The sequence below is a fragment of the Pleurodeles waltl genome, chromosome 1_2 (genome assembly GCF_031143425.1).
Source record: "Pleurodeles waltl isolate 20211129_DDA chromosome 1_2, aPleWal1.hap1.20221129, whole genome shotgun sequence".
Lineage (NCBI taxonomy): Eukaryota > Metazoa > Chordata > Amphibia > Caudata > Salamandridae > Pleurodeles > Pleurodeles waltl.
The window spans coordinates 726,068,748-726,090,670 of NC_090437.1; positions in this window are offsets into that span (position 1 = coordinate 726,068,748).

Sequence of the window (21,923 nt, forward strand, 5' to 3'; positions counted from 1 at the left end):
TGATTTTTCAAAGTTTCGAATATGTCTTGTTTTTGTGCATAATTACGCACGGTAGGAATCAATGAGAGAACATTTTTAAAAGACATATAAAGTCAGGCAATGCTTTTACCAATGCCTTCTTTTGCTTTTAGGTCAACGTCATCAACAAATCCTGTGGTCCAGCTGGGGTAGTTCAGATGGTGCCCAGTTTCAGTGGGAGGGGCTGCTGAAAGGTCCTTGGAGCTGGTGCAGAATCACTGTGGGGAGGGGCACTTGGAAAAGCAAAGCACAAATGGACTTTGAGGTGAGTTCAGTGGGTCCCCTCAGAGTCTAGAGGTTGTAGGGGGTGGGGGATCCTTAGATCACATCTGGGGCTCTGGTGCGGGATCCTGGGAGGACAGGTGCAGAGCAGATAGAAGAGCCAAGAGCTTTGTGCAAAGAAGCACTTGGAACCAGGAGGTAGGTCATTTTGAGGGTAGTTGGCAGATCAGCAGGGACACTCTGGTGGGTGGTTCTGGTGTTTTCTGAAGTCGTTTGACTGGGGCTTCCTCCTGGTCCTTTTGGAGTCCAGAGTGGACTGTCCTTCCGAGTGTCCGACGTTGGGGGTCCAGTACCCCTAGCTATTGCATGGTTCATCTATTGGATGTGCAGTGCCACCCTAGGGTAGGTCGCTTCCCCGCCGCTGCAGCTCCACCTGCCCAGGCCCCTGCCACTTCTTTGTAGGTCGTAGGGGTTCCTTTGCGCTTTTCTCCTGTGTATTTCTTCTTTTTCTCTTTTCCATTTGGCTCTTCTCCTGTGTATTCCTTCTTTTTCTCTTTTCCATTTGGCTTTTTCTCCTCCTGTGAATTTCGTCCTATTTGTCTTTTCCATTGCGCTTTCTCCTCCTGTGAATTTCGTCCTATTTGTCTTTCCAATCTCACTTTTCTCCAGTGAATTTCTTATTTTCTCTCCTATTTCACTTTTCCCGCCTTCCCGCTTCCCGCATTCAGCTTTCCCGCTTCCCGCTTTCCCTCCGCTGCCACCCGTGCGGTCCTGCCCCCCCTCCCATTCGTCGTCCTCCCTCCCGCCTTTCAGCTGACCCCTCCTCCCCCCCTTCCCTCTTATGGCAGCCGCTGCGCGGCAGAGACAGCGACCCTTGACCCTCGGGTAGGAGCTGCAGCTCCACCTGCCCAGGCCCCTGTCACTTCTTTTTAGGTCGTAGGTGTTCCTTTGCGCTTTTCTCCTGTGTATTTCTTCTTTTTCTCTTTTCCATTTGGCTCTTCTCCTGTGTATTTCTTCTTTTTATTTTTTTCCATTGCGCTTTCTCCTCCTGTGAATTTCACCCTATTTGTCTTTTCCATTGCGCTTTCTCCTCCTGTGAATTTTGTCCTATTTGTCTTTCCAATCTCGCTTTTCTCCAGTGAATTTCTTCTTATTTTCTCTCCTATTTCGCTTTTCCCACCTTCCCGCAGTCAGCTTTCCCGCTTACCGCTTTCCCGCTGCTGCCACCCGTGCGGCCCGCCCCCCCAGCTCCCATTCGTAGTCCTCCCTCCCGCCTCCCGCCTCCCAGATGACCCCTCCTCCCCCCTTGCGCGGCCCCGCCTCTGGTGCGCCGAAGGAGCACCAAAGGAAAGCCCGTCTGCGCCCGTCAGCACCTGGACCGTGCCCAGCGCCAGAACCCCCGGCCCCCACCGCACTCAAAACAACCGACTAAGATACAACGCCGCCGCCTTTAACGCCCTCAACCCCGGACGAACAGCCACCTGCTACCAAGCCAGCCCTAAACATACTCATGGACCCTTCACCTGTCAAGCCTGCAAGTACACTTTCCACCGAGCCTGCAGACCTCCCACCGGCCCTCGCACCAACAACCACCTCAAGTGCATCCTACTCCACACATGCTCCATCCACAAACACGCCATCAAACTATGGGACCTCCTGGACACAACAGCACCAGACGTCGCCATCATCACAGAAACCTGGATGAACGCCTCCTCGGCTCCTGACATCGCCATAGCCATCCCCAATGGCTAAAAGATCGCTCGGAAGGACCGCATCAACCAAACCAGTGGAGGAATCGCCATCATCTACAGGAACTCCATCAACATCATGACCACCACCGAAGACACCCCCCTCGCCGCCGAACACATGCACTTCCAGATCCACACTGACCCCAGAACCACCCCTCAGAGGAACTCTCGTCTGCAGGCCCCCGGGCCCATGTGCCCAAGTCAGTGAAACCATCACGGATTTCATCAGCCCGCACTCCCTAGCCTCACCATAATACATCTTCCTCGGGGACCTGAACTTCAACCTGGAGAAAAACAACAACTACAACACCGCCACCCTGCTCGCCAACCTCGCCAACCCCGGACTCAAGCAACTGGTGAACACCCCCACCCACACCGCTGGCCACACGCTCGACCCCATCTTCTCCGCCAGCAACCACATATCTTTCAGCCACTCCTCTGAACTACACTGGACCGACCACAGATGCGTCCACTTCACCTTCAAACGGGAGACCCACCACCATCACACACAACAAATCCCCCGCAGACTCTGGGGCAAAATCTCCACAGAGCAGCTCCTCTCAACACTGAACCAAAACCCACCAGCCATTACCACCGACGCCAACAACGCAGCCCTCAGCCTCACACAATGGATCACCAACTGTGCCGAAAACCTTGCTCCACTTAAAAGCCACCCAAGCGGGACCAGCATCAGGAAACCCCCGTGGTTCACGGACGCCCTCAAAGAATCCAAGAAATCCTGCCGTACCCTCGAAAAAACCTGGCGCAGAGAACGCACCGCAGAAAACATGTCAGCCCTCAAGACCGCCACCCGTGAACACCACCAGCTGATCCGCTCCACCAAAAGGGCATTATTCAAAGAGAGACTAGACAACAACACCCACAACAGCAAAGAAAGAACTCTTCAACATCGTCAAAGAGCTCTCCAACCCCAGCGCCTGCTCCAACGCCATCCCGCCCTCACAAGAACTCTGCAACTCCCTCGCTACTTTCTTCCATCCAAAGATCGCAGACCTACACAACAGCTTCGGACCCCAGACCCCACCACCCACCACCGAACCAACAGCCCCCACCACTACCCTCAAAGCCTGGACCCCCATCAGCTCCAAAGAGACCAGAATCACCATGAACACAATCCACTCCGGCTCCCCCTTGGACCCGTGCCCCCACCACATCTTCAACAAAGCCGACTCCATCATCACCCCCTATCTCCGGAGCATCATCAACAGCTTGTTCTCTTCTGCCACCTTCCCCAAGAGCTGGAAACATGCGGAAGTCAGTGCCCTCCTGAAAAAACCCACGGCTGGCCCCAAAGACCTGAAGAACTTCCGCCCCATCTCTCTTCTCCCCTTCCCAGCCAAGGTCATCGAGAAGACCGTCAACAAGCAGCTGACCAACTTTCTTGAAGCCAACAATTCGCTCGACCCTTCCCAATCTGGTTTTCGAGCCAACCACAGCACGGAAACCGCCCTCATCGCAGTCACCGACGACATCAGAACTCTGATGGACAACGGAGAAACAACCTGCCTTCGCCACCGTGTGCCACTGCACCCTAATAACCTGCCTCCGCTCCACTGGAATCCTAGGACAAGGGCTTGACTGGATCATCTCGTTCCTCTCTGACAGAACCCAAAGAGTCTACCTCCCGCCCTTCTGCTCAGAACCCACCGAGATCATCTGCGGCGTACCCCAAGGCTCATCGCTCAGCCCAACCCTCTTCAATATCTACATGAGCCCCCTCACTGACATTGCTCACAAACACAACATCAACAACATCTCCTACGCCGAGGACACCCAGCTGATACGCAGAATGGATGAAGCTCAGCCGCCTGAAGCTGAATTCAGACAAGACGGGGGTCCTCATCCTCGAACATTCCTCGTCCGCCTGGACGACTCCTGGTGGCCCATGGCTCTGGGCACCGCACCAACCCCCTCAGACCACGCACGCAACCTCGGATTCATCCTGGACCCCCTCTTCACCATGACCAAGCAAGTCAACGCCGTCTCGTCATCATGCTTCCACACCCTTCGCATGCTCCGAAAAATCTTCCGATGGATCCCCGCCAAAACCAGAAAGACAGTTATCCATGCCCTCGTCACAGGCCGTCTAGATTACAGAAACACCCTATACGCTGGGACCACCGCAAAGCTACAGAAATGTCTTCAATGCATGCAGAATGCCTCCGCACGCCTCATCCTCGACATACTGCACCACAGCCACATATCCGCCCACCTGAAACACCTGCACTGGCTCCCCGTCAACAAGAGGATCACCTTCAGGCTCCTCACCCACGCACACAAAGTTCTCCACAACATGGGCCCCGAATACCTCAACAGCCGCCTCTCATTCTACACGCCCACCCGTCAGTTTCGCTCAGCCAGCCTCGCCTTCGCCACCATCTCTCGTATCCGCAGAACCACCGCAGGAGGTAAATCCTTCTCCTACCTGGCAGCTAAAGCATGGAACTCCCTCCCCGCACACCTAAGAACTACCCAGGACCATCTCGCCTTCAGGAAGTGCCTCAAGACTTGGCTTTTTGAGCAGCAGTAACCCACCCCTCCTCCCCAGTGCCTTGAGACCCTCTCATGTGAGTAGCGCACTCTATAAATGCTTTGATTGATTGATTGATTGATTGACCCAACTTGACACACTTGCAAGATTTGTCCTCTGGGTTGGTTGGATGAGATTTGGTGTGGCTGCGGTGTCCGGTTCCTTGGTCGGCAGCCAGCCGGTAAACTGTCCTTTGAGTCTTTATTAGAAACGAATGATGCCTTCACTCTGGAGGGAGATCTTTTTTGATCTTCAGAAGAATAGATATTTTCTGGGTATCTTTAGAGTCTGTCTGATATCCAAGCAACCCCCTTAGTGGCGATTATCAAGTCATAGGTGCAGCAAACAGGGTTTGGTGCAATCTTCTTTGTGCAGCCGGAATGCAGTTCTCAAGCATTGGGCCTTGTCTTCTTGTATCCTTGGAATATGATGTGCAGGTCTAGAGGTGCCCATTAAATACTGAATTTAGTGGATATTTAGGGGTGTACCTAGTAGCAACTAATAGGTCAACTACCATAGGCTGGCTACACCCACTATGTGACCACTTCCTCTGGGCAGAGGTCACTTCACTATCCCTGATAGACTATTTTCCTTCTATGCAAGATGGAGGAAAAAGAAATGGAGAGATTACCTCGCATGCAACACCTTAGGGGTGGCCACTCCTTCTGTCCTTTGTGCATTTTCCAACTGTTGCCCTTGCCAAAAGGGGGGTGGGGTTGGAATGATGGCAGTCATCAGCAGGGCTGAAAGTCAAGTTTCAAGGGTGGTAAGCCCTTTGAAGCTCGCAGGCAGGGCTGTGCACATTCCTGGCAGAGGATGTGTAACACCACTGCCCAGGAAGGGCATTGTTTTCTGGACCCAGAGAGCAATTGATCTCTCCCCAGGGTTCCAGAATCTTGTCTGGTGGAGATAGGGTGGTTGTTAATGGCCAGCAACCATGCCAGGGTAGTTAGCTTTTGCAGGGGGCACCTCTAGGACAGCCCCTGGGTACATTTGACAATGAATCCAATACTGGTACCAGTTTAGATTTATCATTCTGAGTGGTTTGATACCAAACAGCCCAGAGTGCAGAGTGGCCATCATGTAGCTGTGAAACTCCAGTGACCAGCACATGCATTTAAAATGGCTGCTCTGTTCCCTTAGTATATCCCAGGTTTGGCAGAGACACAGCAGGGGCATATTGCTCATGCATCAAAGCCCATACATGCAGTATAGCGCACCTTACCTTAGGGCTGGAAGGCCTGCTGGAGGGGAGACATACCTAAATTGCATGCAGAGTGTAGTGGACAGGGCACACAGGCTGTGTGCCATGTCAGTTTTGCAATTTAGGATTGCACCAGGGTACTCAGCCTGCACTGGCATTGCCGGGTGTACTTGGATGCAATATTCCTGAGGGTAGCACAATCGGTGCTGCTGCCCTCAGGGGCCTACCCTTAGTACCTCATGCCCTGGGGTACCTTGGTACCATTTACTAGGGACTTATAGGGACACCTAAATGTGGCTCCAATTGTGCCAATGCATCACAACAGTTTTGGGAAAAAGATATGGCCCAGGGAATCTGGTGAGCATGGGCCCTGGACACTAACAATGTTGAAACCACATCAAATACCAGGCAACAAGTGGGGGCTTGACAAAAGAGGCTTTTTCTCACACTATCTTCCACCCCCAAATGAAAGAGAGTGAGACTACCCTTTCCCTAGAGAGTCTTCATCATCTAAGTAGAAGAACCTGGAAAGGTCATCTGCTTTGGCATTGGCAGTCCCAGGTCTGTGTTCCACTTGAAAGTCCTTTCCCTGTAGGGAAATAGTCTGAGCAGCTTGAGGTTTTCACCTTTCACATGTTGCAACCTCCTGAGAGGCCTGTAGTCTGTTTGAATAATGAAGTGAGAGCCAAACAGGTATGGTTTGAGCTTCTTCAAGGCCCAGACCACAGCAAAGGCTTCCCTCTCAATGGCACTCCATTTTTGTTCCCTAGGGAGTAGTCATCTGCTCATAAAAGCAACAGGCTGGTCTAGCCCCTCATCATTTTGCTGGGCTAGGATCACTCCTATCCCCAGTTCTGAGGCATCTGTCTGGAAAAACAGCTTCCTGCAAAAGTCTGGAGCTTGCAGGACTGGAGCAGAGCACATTGAATTAGTCAGAGTGTTAAAGGCCATTTGAAAAATCACTGTCCAGTTACCCTTTTTGGGCATTTTCTTAGAGGTCAGTTCTATGAGGTGGGCCTCTATGGTGCCATAATCCTTCACAAAGCTCCTATAATACCCAGTCAAGCCAAGTAATGCCCGTGTCTGGGTTGTGGAAGCTTCCCAAGCTAGAATGGTCTGGATCTTGGGTTGGAGGGGTTAGACTTGGCCTCCACCTACAATGTGGGCCAAGTAAACACCTTTACCCTGCCGTATCTGGCACTTACTGGCCTTCGTAGTGAGGCCTGCCTTTTGCAGAGTCTCAAGGACCTTTCCAAGGTAGATTAGGTAACCCTCCCAGGTAGAGCTATAGAGAGCTATGTCATCCAAATAAGCTGCACCAAAGGATTCCTGCCCAGCAAAGACAACTAGGTTCTCCAACCTTTGGAAGGTGGCAGGTGCATTCTTCAACCCAAATGGCATAACAGTAAACTGATAATGCTAAGTTGGAGTGGAAAATGCAGACATCTCTTTTGCTCCTAGGGTCAGGCCAATCGGCTAGTTCCCAAATGTCAAATCAAAAGCATTCACATATCTGGCTGCCCTTAGTCTATCAATGAGCTCATCAGCACTTGGGATTGGGTGTGCATCTGTCTTGGTTACTGGGTTTAAGCCCCTGTAATTCACACAGAACCTCATTTCCTTTTTCTCTCCTTTGTTTTGAGGTTTGGGGACTAAAAATACTGGGCTAGCCCAGGGGCTCTCTAAGGGTTCACGAACACCCAAATAGAGCATTTTATTGACTTCATTTTGGATACTCTCCCAGACATGTCCTGACTGTTAATCTTGTTTTCAACCAGCAAGTTGTCACCACTGCCCACATCATGGGTACAAATCAGTCTTTCCAGCGGTCAGGGAGAATAACTCAGCATATTGCTAGAGGACTTGTCCATAATCAGCATGATGTTGCTCTGTGAGGGTGTCTGACAAGACCACACCATCCAAAGAACCATCTTGTGGATGCTGGAGAGGAGATCAGGGAGAGGCTAACTCTCTTCTTCTTTTCCCTCATCTGTAACCATGAGCATGGCCACATCAGGTCTGTCATAATAGGGTTTTATTGCTTAAGCCAACCTGGTAGGTGACTTCCCCCTTCATTTCAAGAATGGGATAGGGCCCAGACCACTTGTTCTGGAGAGCAGTAGGAGCCACAGTCTCCAAAACCCAAACTTTCTCCCTGGTTGAAAATCCACCTGAGCTTTTTTGGTCATATCAATGCCAAGAGCTCCTGGCTGGCCTGAATGTTTTGTCTTGCTTCTACCGTAGGCCAAGTACATAGTCCACTATATCCTGCTTGGGTTCTGGGAGAGGTATCTACCAGCCTTTCCATACAAAACGTAATGGTTCCCTAACAGGATGCCCAAACAAAACATCAAATGGAGAGAATCCTACTCCATTTTGTGGCTCTTCTCTGCACGCAAAAAGCAGACATGAAAGCAAGACATCCCAAGACATCCCATCTCCTGAGTTTTTCATGGAGTCTTAAAATCATGCCTAGGGTCTAGTGAAGCGTTTTAACCAACCTATTAGTTTGTGGATGGTATTGGGTAGTGAACTTATAAGTTACACCACATTCCTTCCACATGTAAGTATGTTGACATGAGGCTAGAACCTACGTCTGATACTGCCGCCTTAGGGAATCCCATTTCGGTAAAAGTCCTCAGGAGGGCTTTTGCTACTGCAAGAGTAATGATGGTCCTAACAGGTATAGCCTCATGATAACTGGTGGCATGATCCACTACCACTAGTATGTATCTGTGTCCTGATGCAGTTTGAGGGTCAAGGGGGCCAACAATATAAACCCCTACCCTTTCAAAGGCTAACCCAACCACAAGTAGAAGAATTAAAGAGGCATTTAAGTGGCCACCTGCTTTGCCACTGACTTGGCAGGTGACACAAGACTGACAGATGCTCTTCACTTCCTGAAACATTCCAGGCCAGTAAAAATGGTTTACCAGTATGTTCCAAGATGTGTTTTGGCCCATGTCATGGGCTAAAGTGAGGAGAAACTCTCTAAACTGTTGAGGTGATACCACCCTCTGGATTGCACCAGGCTTAAGGTCATTGGCCTCAGTGAACAGGAATCCATCCTCCCAATAAATCGTGTGGGTACCACTGACACTACCCTTTTCTTCCTGTGCAGCTTGCTGCCCCAGGCCTTCAAACGTGGGTAAGGCACAGATCCTCCCTAGAGGGTCCACCTGGACCTAAGAGCTCTGGTTGGTAAGGCCCAAGATCTGCAGTCTCAGTTCCCTCTGGGAATTAGAAGTCCTCTTCCTGGGAAAAAGGGCTCTGACCTGGGATCTTTTTTTAAGTTGGTTCCCCAGTCTTCCTTCCGTTTCTCTTGGGAAGGTAGTCCACTATTTCAGGATCCAACTCTCCTTTTTCTGAGGTTTGCACAGTGCCTTAGTATTAAGACGGACCCATTCTGGGATCGCAAGCATAGCTACTAGGGTCTTCAGTTCTACTTCAACCCAGGGGGAACGCTCCAGGTCATATCCAAGCTGATAATCTACTGGGATGGATCTGGAAACAACCACTTCTTTTTTACCTACTACTCCCCTACCTTGTCTTAGTGTCAGCACTGGGGACAGGATAAGACTTTCCTACTAGGAACTAAAGGGAGTGGACCAAGTGCTGGGTCACCATGGTGACACTAGCTCCTATGTTCCTCAGGGCTTCCACTTTCTATCCATTGATCAAAGGGTGCTGTCTTTATTTTTGCATATTACTTGGCCAGGCAGAACAGGATAATTCTCCTCCTCCCTCTGTAACTAGTGCTGCCTCTGTGGGTACACTGACATGGTCAGGCCACAACTGTGTTCCCATCTGAAGATTAGCAGCTGCATTTACTGCAGTTGGCTAGAGGCATTCTTATTGTTTTTACAGGAAGAGTCTCCGTTTTGGAGCCCTCTATTCTTACAGTCATAGTGCCAAGCTCTGTTATGATCAAAGGTCTTTCCTGTGTACCCATCCTTAGGCTGTGAGGAGTCTCTGGGTCCCATCTTTCCATTTTGGGGGGAGGGGGACTATTTGGCCTCTTTCTTTTTGTTTCCGCTACCATTGGTAGTTTTGGTTACCCTTGTCTTGACCCAATAGTCTGCTTTCTTCCCCAGCTTTAGAGGAGCAAGTGAACCTAGGCCTATTGGGTATTGATGTAGCTTTGCATTGTTACAATTACTCAGCAGATGCTCTTTCATGAATAGGTTAGATAGTCCATCATAATCTTGCACCCTGTTACCAGCTAACCAACCATCCAGCATTTTTCCTGCATAGTCCACAAATTCCACCCAAGTTTGGCTCCAGTTTTTACGAGCCTTCCTGAAATGTATGCAGTACTCTTCAGTTGTATATCCAAAGTCCTCAATCAGGGTACCCTTTGTGAAGTCATAGGATTTAGAATCTGCCTCATTCAGTGTCGGAAGCCCATCCCTGCACTTTCCTGAGAACAACTCCCACAACAGGGTGACCCAAAGGTTATTTTTAATTTCCTACCCAATATAGACTCTTTCAAAGGCTGAAAACTATTTTACTACATCATCCCCTTCTGTAAAAGGAAGGACAACTTCTTTTGGGAAAATAAGATTTGGAAGGTCTCTCATTCAATACTTGGTTGCTGCCTCCAGAGATGGGTCCTAGTTCAAACTCTTTCCTTCTTGCTCAATGCTCCAAAAGCTGAGTCTCAAGGGCCAGTCTTTTGGTTAACCTGGCTAAAATCAGGTCTTCCTCTGTATGTGCACTTATGCTGAGGGAAGAGGAACTATCCTCATTGCCATTGCCCACAGCATCTTCCTCTCCACCAGAAATATTCTCATCTCCTTCTTCTGTGGAGTGGGCTTTCTCATGCTGGACCACCAGATATCTAAGTTGGTCCAACTTGGATTGTTTCCAATAGGTGTTCTGCACAGCTTGCAGAGCTTCCTTAACTGGGCATAGTTATACACCGTTTAAGTGGCCAGCTCGAGCTCCTGGCTCTGGTTGTGTGCCTCTGACTTGTTTAGGCTACTAAAGTTAAGACCTTTTTATAAATTTAGAACTTCTTTTGGATAAGGCCATCTAAAGTAAGGACTTTTAAACTCTACCTATTGTTGGAGGGGCATAACTAGGGCCCTAGCAGTTAGTTTAACATTTTGCAAACATTTTAGCCATTTGAAAAACATGCAATTAAGCTAAAGACAATTTGGAGAGTTAGTCATGTGCTCAAAAACTGACTAAGTGGTTTCAGCAAATGCAAAGTCGTTATTCCACTGCTGAGACACCAAATGTAGGAGGATGGCCCTCTATGTAGTGTGCAAAAAGTTGTACTGTGCAGATGGTCCAGGCCACCACACTTTGCTTTACAGAGGTAAAAGTTAGACCACCTAATACTAATTTTTGTGATAGCTTGGTCAGTTAGTTAGGTCAATCTTGGAGACGAGCAAAGCAGTTGTTGGACTCACAGTATCAATAAAGCAATACACTTACTCACAGGAATAACTCCAGACCAGTTTACAAAAATACTTCAGATTTTTATAAAAGTTTTAAGACTAAGATCATCAAAATCAGGTCAGTACTTCTTAAGTTGTGATTTTTCAAAGTTGAGAAAAAGCCTTGTTTCTGTGCGTAATTACACACCATAGGAGTCAATGGGAGAAAACTAAAAGTAGATGTAAAATCAGGCAATGAGGAGCATAATTATATTGGCATGGAATTCCCATTAGGGTAGCTTGTTTTTATGAAAGTAAATAAGATACTTAGGGGCAGATTTAAGAGCCCCTAGTGCCTCCTTTGACCTCATTAGAGCCATTTGTGTTGATGCTAATGCGGCCCACTGAGGCCCAGTGAGGCCACAATCGCTGCACCAAATTTACAAAGTGGTGCAATGCATGCATTGTACCACTTTGTAACCCTTTGCACTACATTATGCCTGTGCCAGTCATAATGTATGCAAAGGAGGCGTTCCCCGTTAGGGGGGATGAAAAAAGGCACAAAGAAATCTAAAAGATTTCTTGTCATCATATGTTTTGGCACTTTTAACGCCTGCTCAGAGTTTGAGTTAAAAGGGGGCATGTCATTATTTATAATGGACCCCTATGTACTGTTCAGGGTTAGCACCACAATTTTGGTGCTAACCCTATACAGTACATCAATAACGTCAGCAATTCTGACGCTTTTGCCCCCTACCCTTTGCCATGTTGGCCCATATCTGCGAATTTTTTGCATTTCCAAAATTGCAATTTCTGAACCAGAAATTGCAATTTTGGAAATGCAAAACCCCAGGGTGCTGGGGGGCTAAGGCCCCCTCTGTTGCACCCCAAACATTTTTTGGGGGACATGTAAGGTGCACACATGCCAAAAGGGCATGTGTGCTTTGTATGTACAATTTAAAAATGCATTTTTAAATTTTGCACATGGTTACCACCAAGTTCAATTTGGTGGTAATTAGCGATTCCTAAATGCCAAAATCGCATTTAGGAATTGCTTCATACATGTGCTAAGAAATCGCAAATAAGGAATCCTTATTTGCGATTTCTAATTTAGAGAGTCGCAATTTGAGACTCTCTAAACAGGGTCACAATTTTAAGGATTCGCTATTTTAGCGATTCCTTAAAATTGCGTTCAGAATTCATTTCATACATTCTGAAATAGCATTTTGCATTCGCAAACGGGCATTCGCACTGTTTGGGAATGCAAAATGCCTTCATACATCTGGCCCAAAATGCCAAACCCACTTTTGTTTCTTTAAAGTATCTTTCCATTCTTCTTGTAACAAGTGAGTGCAATATTAAAACTTCATTACATGATTGTCTCAGGTATTCTAAAATGTTTTTCCTCCTGTTGTGAACTCAGAGGTCATTCACGTTCCATGTTAGAACCTTTATCAGTACATAATTTACCAAATCTGGCACCCAATTCTGAAAAGACCTGTTTTCCCTAAGTTCTTTAATATTTTGACTTTTAGCTTTTGGTATAGCCTATTTCCAAATGAGGACTTGTTATGTTTTTCTTTTGTTTTTCTCACATACTCCCCACCCAGTTATTGATGTCATCCCATCACCTACTTGTGTTTGAAAATCCCCCTGTCCGCCCTGGGGAACCCTCCCTGAAACCATGTTGGGCACTCACTATATACCCAGTTTTATTGGGTGGTAGCCCCTAACATCCTGAGCTCTTAAGTATGCTTCCCCAGTTCCTACTGCCTGTCTTGCGTGGCCCTGGAAATGTCTGACCTAGTCCAAAAAGACCACTCTCATTTTATGTAGTTCCCAGATTTTAAGGTGTCAGATAAAAGTCCTTCTTTCAGAGAGTAAGGGGGTTATTCTAACTTTAGAGGAGTGTTAATCCGTCCCAAAAGTGACGGTAAAGTGACGGATATACCACCAGCCGTATTACGAGTTCCATAGGATATAATGGAGTCGTAATACGGCTGGTGGTAAATCCGTCACTTTTCCGCCACTTTTGGGACGGAATAACACCTCCTCCAAAGTTGGAATAACCCCCTAAGTCTTGAAATTGATAAGGATTTTACTTGAGTTTTCCTATTTATCTTCCTTTAAAGGGATCTCGATGAATGGGATCAATGGAAGGAGTGAATTCTCTAAATAGGTTTATTGTGAAACTCTTAAGATCTTTTCCCTCTAAGTCTTCCGGAACATTCAGTACCCTGACATTATTTCTCTTTATGCTGTTTACCAGGAATTCTATTTTTTCTTGGAGTTCATTCTCCTGCTTTTAATGTTCACATCTCACTATGGTTAACTTCAACCTGCATAGTAAGTGTTTCTAGAGAGGCTTCCACCACACTCATACTTTCCATTAGAGTATTTATTTTAACCTCTAAGTGTCACAAGCTTCCTTTGTTCATCCTTGATTTGTTTCTGATATTGCGAATTTTCCTCCGATCTCCTCTGTTAGATTTACTAGATCCCTTTCATTAGCTAGCTAACTTCAAGAGTCTTGGGACACGGGGATTGAGCTTTGCCATAGTGGTTTTGAGGGCTGAGTTTGGCCAAGTGTCCCTTCACTGGCTAGTCCCTGGAATATGTTACTTGTGTTAATGCTTGCCCGGGTCTTCCCTATACCCTGCTTGTCCTCCTCCATAATCAGAATGTCCGCATCTTTCAGTTCACTCTTGACTGGTCTTTTGGATTAGACCTTAAAGAAAGACCTTATAGAAGGGGTGATATTAGGGTGGTCTCCTGGTTTATTCGCTCTACCCAGAGATCCTTTAGGTGTTTGTCTATCCTGTGGCCAAAGTGGAACCAAAGCCCGGTCTAAATTCACTGTTGAGCAATCTTTCACCCCATGTCTCCTGTGTTCCCAATGCTCCCTGTGCTTTTGTTGGTAAAATCAGGGTCTTTACTCTCACTGGTGCACTGTGAGGGAGGAGGGACCAGATTCTAGCCAGTTTTAATTGTCTTAGTTTCTAGAAGTATGTTTTTATTCCTAAGAGCATATCTATTTTTAGAAGTCCACAGCTCACCTTTAACAGACCACCTGCTCCAATCTTTCCTCTGGACTCAAATGGTTCCTGCTCTCCTTCCCTCCTCTCTCTTCCACAGGTGTCACCCTCACAGGAAGCTGGGTTGGAAAAACACATCTAGTGTTGACTCCACTTGGTATGCCCTAGAAGCAAATCTGTGCTAATGCCCACCGGTCTCCACAAAGCCTTAAAGCTGCTTCAGTCCACAGCCCTGTACTACTGTGCTCCTGAGAGAGCTGTATCCCTCCAGACATCGGCGCAAAGCGCTGCTGCAAAACAACAATCCCCTTTTATGAAGAACCAAAATGCATGAATTAAGCCCCAGCACCCAAAGGCAGGGTTTAAATCTGCCTCCTTTCAATCTTTTTTCTACATTCTGAAGGCAAGAAGTGCCAGAGGATTCAAGGGATCCCGACCGCCGTTCTCAGCCGGCTGCCATCTTCCCCACATGCACTTATAGCTTGCTTTGTCATTTTTAATCAGATCATGAACATTTCTATTTGCTACCAATAACATTGCAGACTTTCAGGAAGAAGCATTTATTGTATGTGTATACCAATTGTAGCAACCATTGCAGGTGCCTCCCTGTCTTTGTCTGGAATATGTGGTGCTTGGGCACAATATTTTCTTTTTTGTGGATATCTCTGAGTGATATGCTCTCTGGTGTAGTTGCCATTCTCCATAACACTTCGCTACTCAACTGCTTTTTCTATTTTGATTGTTGGTGGGTGTGTTTGTTTATATATGTAAGCTGTTCCTTTCCCTTGAGCACTCTTTTTGGTTTGAAACATGAAACTGTATTGTAGAAGGCTATTTTCTCCATGCCAACCCACATTTGGGTGAACAATGGGCCATAACAATAAGTACTGAATTACCAATACTGAACCATATTTTCAGAAAAACAAATGAATTGCCATAATACATGTCAAGTATGGTAGCTGCCTATTTTCTCTTGATGTGTAGTTCAGATACAGTCCCAATTTAAGATTAAGCATTTCTATCACCTCCCCACTCAAATAGTACATTATGTTTCAATTTGTAGCGTGATCCATCCTTTAGTTAGACAAATATACACTATAGGCCTTATTCTCTATCCCACAATTCTATTCTTCATCACCAATGTTTTTGTATGATCTGCAGTAGTAACCTCTTCACCCTTTACATAGCTCCTAGCAATATAAAATGGATAATTGGGTAAGCCATTCCCGGTTATTTCCCAGCTGTTGCTCTCAAATCATTATGCTCTGTAATTACTTTTGATCATGGAAACCAGATGTGGTAGAGGTACCTTCTTTTCCCACAGCCTCTTTAGTTGCTGTGAGGATCTCTGTAAATGCTTCCATTTTTAATGGAGTGTAAAACCACCTGTACATACTTCATTCTCACTTGATTGCAGTGTTATTTATAAAACAAAAATTATGCTATCTCTAGGTTGGACATGAGTGTTCCTTTTGGATATTTTCTCTCTTACTGTCTTTCCTTCCTAGTTCATTTCTCAGTCTATACTATACTTCAGCACCTGGCATATCAAGTAAGAGTTTGGTTACTTGTACAATTGGAAAACCAGTCTATAAGAGGCTGAATGTTGTCATACAAACTTTTTAATTGCCCAGTGACTGAGCTGCTCCTGCAGAGCACATTGATTTATGCAACCACAAAACTATCTTATCTAGGCCCCTTTGCATATTTCTTCACTCATCTCTTCCTTTTACAACAATGGTCCCTCGTTCCAGGCGTGGATGTCCAAGAGGTAGAGCTGTTGCAGAGTTAGCCCTCAAAGTATAAGTATAAAACTGCTTACCTGTCTCTCTTTGTAGTGTCTGTAAATATACATATTTTCACACAGGCACGGAAAACCTCCTTGTCAAGTAGCCTTCTGCTTTCCCTTACACTTCCCACCATTTGCCTTTTCCCAGCACTAAGATCCCTCTAAAAGAGTGTGCACTGTGTAAATGTTCCATTCATTCAAACATTCTCTTTTCATTCTGCAGCAACCTTTATTCCACCTTATGAAATTTGGGCTGGCATAAAATGTGGGTTTCTGAGTATACAAAGAAATGGTGTGGGAGAATTAGTCACTACGCCGTTATGTAACACTCAGACTGAAATGTTAAGAAAGACCTTAGAAATTAGATTGAAGAACCAGAATAACATTGTTTCAGAAATCATATTAAACCTGACAATGTCTGTCTCAAAATGTCTTGCTCTATAAAGACCAATCTCTTTTCAGTCACATCAGGAGTTGTACCTGAAAGGCTATCTGGGCATGATAGCCCCCCCCCTCTTTCTGGGAGATATGGGAACTACTTTCTATAGCCTTTTGTGTTCCAAATCAACCTTAGCACAAGCATTCACACATATATCATTACTTGTGTTGGGACCTCCACTGATAGTCTTTGAACACAATGAATAAGCCATGTTAAGTTCATTTTTTATCACAGCTAGATTTCCTAGGCAGATATATAATGCCTTGTCCATTCATTTAATTTAGGTTACCAGTTGTATCTAGCACGGCTGCACAAAGTGGTATTAGTGCACTCTAAATATAAAGAACAGCATGCATCATAATTAGTTACACATTGCAACATATTAGTAACACATTACCTAACCTTCAGTTAAGAAATATGTGATTCAGATCTAGATCTCAAATAGGGGACATGTGTGTCACTATTAAGGAAAGCAATTCGATGTTAAAACCTGTGGGTTTGGGGGGATGTTTGTTCAGGGTATGCAAGCTGGAAGAGAACTTAAGTGTATGTTGAAATGATTAGTTGTTGATCTCTTTCTGAAATACAGAAGTGTAGGTTAGGTTCTAAAAAGTAATACAATGAGGCAATTTCCCGCTAACCCTCATGACCAGGGTAATAAATGCAATAATAATAATAAAGGTCAGTGCAAGGGGGAAATAGCCTAGACTTCCACGGAATATAAACAGGTTCTTGCTGAATTTTCAAAAGACCGAACGTCTCAATACCTGGGCACTGGCCGATTAACGCGGCCGTCTGAAGGACACAAGAGTGTTCTCGACCACAAGTAGATATCAGGAGCACCATATCTTTGGCGCTTCCTGGCTATACATAGCCTACGGATTGTTCTAGTTGATTAAATGTCCTGAACATTGGATTCAAGCCACATTTGGCTTATCCAAATAACAAGAGCCATCTGACTGACACCAAATAACAGACTCCTGGGACTACGACTCCTGGAGACCCCAGCCATTGTGTGTCATTTTCCCCACATTGGAGCATAGGTGCTTCCATTGCAATCATCCCTGTCCTGATGATGACCCCATCCTGATTTGCCTGCATACGGGGTCGAAACGTCGACACATTTCTAAAAGAGTGGATGTGAAAAACATAAAAGAAATTTAATGATACTCCAGGGCCTCCTGGATTGTAGGAGCCACTGGAAGATAATTTTATACAACCACACTCTGCACTACTTGTATATATCACCGTCACTCACTTGCACTTCTGCACTTTCACTGTTCTTTTAGGAGCACCTACCTTTGCTTATAAATAGTATGACAATTTGTTATTAGAATTATATGTTAGCTTAAGATTCATATGGAGATAATGCCTGAAAGTATTAATAAATCTCGTTTGTTTTACATTTATGGTATAGAGAGATTTTATTAAGCTGTTTATATTCCGTGGAAGTCTAGGCTACTTTCCCCTTGCACTGACCTTTATTATTATTATTGCATTAGGTTAGGTTCTAAGCTGTGCAGCGAGTGAGTTCCAGACATTGGTTTTGGGGTGCCAACTTGCTTTGTGTCTTGAATGTTCATTGACCGCTGGAGATTATCAGAAGCATACCTGAACAGGAAGATGGTTTCAGTATATGGCTTTTTAGGCAAGACAGTCAATTTTAAATTTTACATTCGATCATTGCCAACCAGTTAAGTTATTTTAAAATCAAAGAGATGTGATCAATTTCTTTTATGAAATGATTGATTTGGTTTGGATTGACAGAACTAAAAATAGAGTAATGCCAGACAGAATAGCTGCCAAAGTCAAAGGTGTAGATTTATGGGTCCTGAAGGAATGCAATTAACCATATGAGGCAGGTAGACGTGAAACATGCCGATCACAAATTGGTTTTAAAGAACAACTAATGTTCAATCGTTCCTAATTTGTTTTCTTTCTTGCCACAGACAACAACAAAATTCCAAATAAAAATTCTGTAATTGACCTCTAGGTAATGTTTTAACCTCATGCCCACCATCCTCAACAAGTTTGCTAGATCTGGAGTGAGATCTCCCCCCTTTGCTATACAGTTCTTTGAAATTTAAAATAACAATAGGGCAGGGCAATTCTAGACAGCACAGTACCATAGTTAGAGGGTTAGTGGACAGGTTTATCTGCATTTTCTGAAATTCACAAAAATCTCCTGTAGTGCTTTCTGTTGAGGTATTTCTCTGTATAATGGTTAAATGTCTAGACTGACCAGTGTCCGGATTTCACTGTCAAATGAGGGACCCTCGATCTGATTAATAAAATCCATACTGTCTCAGATAAAAGCATTGGTTTTGAGTACAAAGGGTTTAAGGAAAATATCCGTATATTGACAGAGTGTCTCCAGAAAGGAACCACATCCTGACACAATTGGTCTCCCTGGATAGTTTACCGTTTCCTTGTGTTTTTTGGGCAGTGGGTAAATGTTGGGGAATCTAGGATGTTTTTCTTTAGATTAGATCATTTTACTCAAGAAACTTTCTTGTACTGTTTAGATAAGCGCCTGTATGTGCTTAAGTGAATGTTTCCCCAGTCTGGCACAATGTGTTTTGCTAAAAAAGTGCCTCAATCTAAGCTTGAGTAGTGAATGGACACTAATAAATCAATAATCAGCACTTGGTCCATGCTCCAACAAGGGAATAATGCACAAAGAAGAAGAAAGTGACACTGAGCAGCTGACCAATGAAAAGCAGGGAAATGAAATAGCCTATAGAGCCAACTAATGGTAAGTATGAGCTGCAAGCCCCTTTTTCAGTTTTGTTTGGAACAAATAACATATCAGCACAAGCAACAGCAAGTGCTGTCCCAGGGGAGACCTACAAAATATAGAACAATTTAATGTACCTAATGACACCAAAACAACTAAAAAACATGTTTTAAGGATGATTACCATGGAGCACAGGTTGGATACAGAAACAAGGTTTGACTCCCTGGTTGAAGTTTTATGTATGTGGGGAAAGGCAGTAGGATGTGGCCAAGATGGGTTCCATGAAGTCAGATAGCCATCAGATTAGGTTATGATGAAGCTGTTGACTTGTGGCAAGAGAACTGTGAGTAGAAGAAATTCAAAATTTGCAACCAGGACGGTCCCTCACTACTCAGATACTTTTTGCACCTTTGGCTGGTGAAGATTTCTATGTTTGGAAACAGTCACTTTTTTGGAGCTCTGATTCTGCCAGTGGGGCAAACCTGTAAGTAATAGCCAAACAGAGCTCCATGAGGGCAGATACCCTCTTCGTGAACTCCCACTTCAACAGATTTGCTACTGTGAAATCTACGAGCAGAAGCATCCTGAATTCTTGGCCCAGCAGCAACACAACTTGGCCACATTGACTTGGCAGGTTAGTCCTAGTCCTCCAGAGGTCTTTGTAGCCACAGCTTTTGAAAGGCCCAGGTTTTTCAGCATGTTATGGGGAGTGCACTTTAACACATCCCAGGGTCAAAGACCTCAGGAACAGCATTTGGGGTCAGGTCTAGTTCCAGTGGAAGCCACTAGCACGGTCCAGGGCAGGTCCAGGTGGAACTAGTTACCGGGCTCTTCAGGAAAATTGATTCTTGCAACCTGTTGTGTCCCTGTAACTTAACAGAAGATCAGCCAACTGACTCTATTAGTCCGCTTCTTTCAGCTTAGTACAAGTGGGAGCAGGTCTAGTTTTTCAGGTCCCCTCGCAGGTCTTAACAGCAGAAGACAGGTCAAGTAGTGTCTAAAGGTGCCAGATGACTGTTACAGCAAATGGGCCTCCAGAGGCTTTAGGCAGGGAAAAGGTAACTTTCTAACAGTTTCTTTTTCTTTACAGCTACTACAAATTCAATTTTACGATTAAGTTGGATTTTAAATATCTGTTAACAGTGATGTTTGAATTATGTTTCTATCTGTTTGCTAACAGACATAACACATTATTAAATGTAATAATGCAATCCAGTGATTCCCTTTGAAACACCTATCCCTGCTAATGTGAATACAGCTTTTGTGGCTCTTTCACTGTGGGAACAGGTGTAACATTACATTTCTGCCTGACCTACTTTGTAAATCCACCCTTCCTCAGGGTTATAAGCCCTACTTAAGGGTGTGTCAAAGCACATTTTAGACCTTGAAGCTCTAGGTTTTTGAGTTGCTCTCATGCGCAGATCTCACATTTCAAATGACATGTTGATCTTTTTGCTGTAATGATTACTTAATCCAACATAAAAAGTACCTTTTGACTAATGTAAAGGTTGTAGTTCAGAATGACCTGTTGAGTACTAGACTGCATAGAGCAGGTAATAGTTTATTAAATGCAAAGAGTGCACATCCACCAAAGCTGAATGAATATCCCCTATGGAGAACTATTGAGAGCTAGACGGATATGTAGTACATGGAAAGATTACCAACATAAGAGTGTGATAATATGCAATAGATTTAGAGAAAGGGGATACAGCAAAAATGTCATCATGCAGGCAAAGAGAAAGGTTGATAGAATTGTGAGAGAAGATCTATTGTACAAAGTAGAGGAGCACCGTGAACCTAGGAGAGATTAAGATTCATTACAACATACTCTAATCAAGCTCATACAGTGAGACAAATTCCAAGAGACAGACATATCCTGTTTTAGATACATATATTACAAACATACCATTGGTGACCTTTCATAAGGGTAGGTCTTTAAAAGACAATTTGAGTCAGAACTTGGTGTCAAGTTCAAATAATATAAAGATAGCTTCAGGGAGTCTGGCTGGATTCTATTGCTGTACACAGTGTAAAGCTTGTAGACACAGTGTCAGTTGTACAGATGTCAAATTGGGTAATGGACACAAGACCCATCAGATCAAGGGACATTTCAATAGCAATACTGACTTTTGTGTAGATTGTTTGAGATGCCCATGTAATAAGATCTATGTGGGAAGTACTATTCACATGGCCAAAAAGAGAGTTTTGGAGCATATAAGAGCAATTCGCAATCGTGATCATAATTACCCGTGGCAAGGCACTGTCAGGAATTATATCAAGGGAATGAGAAGTTGCTCAGCTTTGTGGTAATTGATCAGATTAAGCCCAGTCAGTGTGGGGGAGATAGACAAAAAAGGTTATCCATATTGGAGTCTAAATATACAACTAAGTTCACTACTTTAAATCCCCTTGGATTGAATTCAAGCGAAGAAATGATTGTCCATCTGGGTTAGAATAGGAAGAGTGAGCTAATCGGGTTTCTAGGTGATCTAGTGTATTTATTTCACGGCTGGTACACGGTAGGGTGTTGTTTGTGGGTGGTGGTCTTTTTAGGTGTAACACAGGTATTGGGGCAGAGAGAGCAAGGTTTACTGTACTACATGTTGTCAGACAATGCAATAGCATGGTGGGAAGTAATTTGACATGGGTAAATTGGAACGATGCACACACATTAGCCCACTTGGGCAATATGGTTAATAGACAAAAAGATAATTGAGTATATTTACAGGAAGCATTAATGACTTTATGATATCTTAGAACCAAGATATGGTGCTTAACTACATCGATGTTTTCATT